Source organism: Larus michahellis, chromosome 2 (genome assembly GCF_964199755.1).
Source record: "Larus michahellis chromosome 2, bLarMic1.1, whole genome shotgun sequence".
Lineage (NCBI taxonomy): Eukaryota > Metazoa > Chordata > Aves > Charadriiformes > Laridae > Larus > Larus michahellis.
Window position 1 is genome coordinate 143,493,935 of NC_133897.1, and position 3,169 is coordinate 143,497,103.

Here is a 3,169-nt window from a genome sequence, read left to right on the forward strand (position 1 = left end):
TCTGGCACATAGCCTGTGAGAGAGAAAGAAAGAGATGGAGGGAAGCAGATGAGGGATGTCTGCTGTCACCACTCATGAACAGCAGATCCCCATCACTCAGCCTCTTGCAAGATATTTTGCTGCAGCATAATGGACGAGACACTGGCTTGCACTCAACACCTCTCGGTTCTTTAGTACACATCCATTTTTAAAAGCAGTGTTATTTATTAATGAATTTTAAAACAAACATTTGGGCCCTGGCCTTTTCTAAACACGACATAATTAAATGAGATTTCATCTACCTTCAAGAGCAAACAGAAGCACCGAAGAGCTGAGGGTAGACTGAGAGCAAGACGAAATTCATAAAAGCATTTCTGGATCACCTCTGTGTCCCCAGCAGGACCAGCCATGTCCCATCCAGGTCATGTCCCATCCAGGACCCATGTAGTCCTGTGGCCACAGGTGTGTTGGGAGACCCAACGCCACACCTGGGGATGGGGAGGAATTGGGGCTGCACCCCTTGTAATTTCCTCAGTAAATCCAAACTTTTTTTGTAAGGGGAAAGGTGGACCTCCGCAGGCCCCCTACCCCACCACCCCCAGCGCCCTGGTGATCTGGGCAAGACACTCAGGCCCTGTGCCTTCACATCAGTTGCATGTGATTGTAAACCGCAGCCAGAGCAAATACATCGTGCTGATCTCTGGCTTCTACCTCATGGCAAAAATGCCGTGTAAGTCTGTCTCGACCTCTGCTTTCTTTCTAATGGCTGGCAATGCCTTCCCATGGTGTTTTTTCTGGCAAATTTTTTATGAGTTTTAGAACCACCCCCTCCCTTGTGCCCAAAGAGCTCTGGACACACTCCTGCCCTAATGTTTCAGGGATGTTCTTGATTTCAAACACACAAAAAAAAAACAGAGCAAAAATCAGCTCCCAGAGCAGCCCTGGCACACAAAATAATTCAGCCTGTGGTTCAGATAATCTACCTGTTTCTTCAAAGGCAAGACCAAACTGCCTTAAGCACCTACCCTTCTCTGCCTGTCACCCTCCTCTTGCCAACGCTGCGGAGCCACCTTCCAGAATTAGGGCCCCATCATTTAGCTGCACTGGTAAAACTCCCTTTCTTCTCATGTAAAAATGACTTTATTCTCCTTTATGGATTCAGAGTGCCATTGCCACACTGTCCATCACCCCATGGAGTCAGGCTCTGGGAATGCATGTTCTCTGCTGCATGACTTTTCCCCTGGATTTGGTCCTATTGCTGCTGGGACAGCTATTCTGCCTCTCACAGCAAAGCACAGCTTACATATTACCAAGGGAAAACTTAATTCTGGCTATGACAAAAACATAGCTAAGTTCAGCGCAATTTACCCTAAAGTGCTGCTCTGTGTGTGTGTGTCACAAGTGGCGTTTGAATAACGCCAGATTCTGCTTAATAATAGCCAGAGATGCTGCCCTCCTTGCCTACAAGGGTTTGTGCCTTTTTTCGCAAGCAGGAAAACTAGAATATTGTGAGAGAGGGGGAGGGATGGTAGTGAACACTAGTGGCAGTAGAGAAATATCCAAAAAAAGCCACGTAATCGGTACACATACCAGGAAAGAGTACTTTACAGCTACCCTTCACTAATTTTGCTAAATGCTCGCTGCTGGCCTCTGCCAGGGACAAGATAGCAGGACCCTGGATCTGACTTGCTACGGCTGTTCCCATGTGGCACTGGTGGGCACAACCTGGCTCCTGGAAGTTTTTCCTAGGCCCTTTTTGTGGAGGGGTTTTCTTGGTCATGGTCCTCGCCGTGGAGGAACAAAGGCTGACACTATAAACCCCAATGGGTCCAAAGTGCAGGCTGTGAAGCAAGTAAGAGATATCTCTTCCTGTCAATTAAAATTACTTTATGTGAGCCATAAATATTTCCAAACGTATGTCTACAGCATGAATCACTACTCAGGGGCCTGAAGAGGAAATAGGGTTTTCTCCTTGGCCCCTATCTGGCTGGCATCCCTTTTCAAGACGGCTATAGTGCCTAGGGGATATATATGCTTCATGGGAGGTCAGCACTGCCATGGGCAGCAGCTTTTGAAATGGGAAGGAAAAAGGGGGTGCTCACAACTGCGCATCAGTCCCAGCCCTCAGGGTCTCCATATTCCGAGAAACTTTTTAATAGACTTGAATTTGACTCATTTTTTTTATCTTTTCTGTTAATTTCAGTTGTAAAGCAGAAGACACCACTGTAGCCTCTGCAAACATCAGGAAATCTATTGAATTTAATACCTCCATAAATAGCATAATTAATACATTTCAGTTCCAGGAAATCCTCTGAAAAGGCATTCACATAGACGGAATAACGAGGACAAATAATTAATATGCATGGTTTAAACTATTTGCCATTATATTTCGTAGAATACATTTAATATGTCAGCACATGTATGGATTTTAATACAGAACACATGATATAGATGTCTTCACCATTTGGTGATTTGTGGCAGTATTTTTAAATCTTTTCCAGCATGAAATCCACTTATTGGAAAAAGTAATATATAAAGAGGAAGTACACGAGGCGAAAATAGGTAAATTGGTGTCTCTTAGGCTTTTTTAAGGTCTTTTTTCCTAATGATTGACACATGTTCTTAACTTTTGGCCGTGGGGTCACCCACGTGTCGGGGCCACTCTCCCACACCCGGTGTTACAGCTGGCTCCAGCTGCCGGCCGGACCTGCAGACTGGGACGCCCCGCGGGTTAGAGCTCAGAGGCTCACGGGCAACCTTTGCCATTTGCTCCCAGATAAACGAAGGAAAAGCTGTAACTCACCGAGTGAACGACAAGCAGAAATGGAAGTCCACACAGCTTAAACATACTGGAATACGCTTTGCTTCAGCTCCTGCAAAGAAGAGGCGATAGTCACTTTAATCCTACAGAGCTGTCCCCATCTATTTGCGAATAAAGGCTACAGCTAGGCTTTCCCAAAGCTGTAGGGAGAGAGCAGCTGAGGAGTGAGCTCTGAAGGACCAGCCGCAGCTCTGCCCATGGGAGGTGAGACCACTGGCGTCCCCAGGCTGGCTGGGAAGGTTGTGTCCATCAGGTCTGTCCCCAGTGGTGCAGGAGGAGCCACATGCTGTGAGAGCCTCAAACAGCTGTCAGAGGTTGAATCCGGCACAAAACTTCAAGCCGTGTAACCTGACTGTTGCAACGATTCTA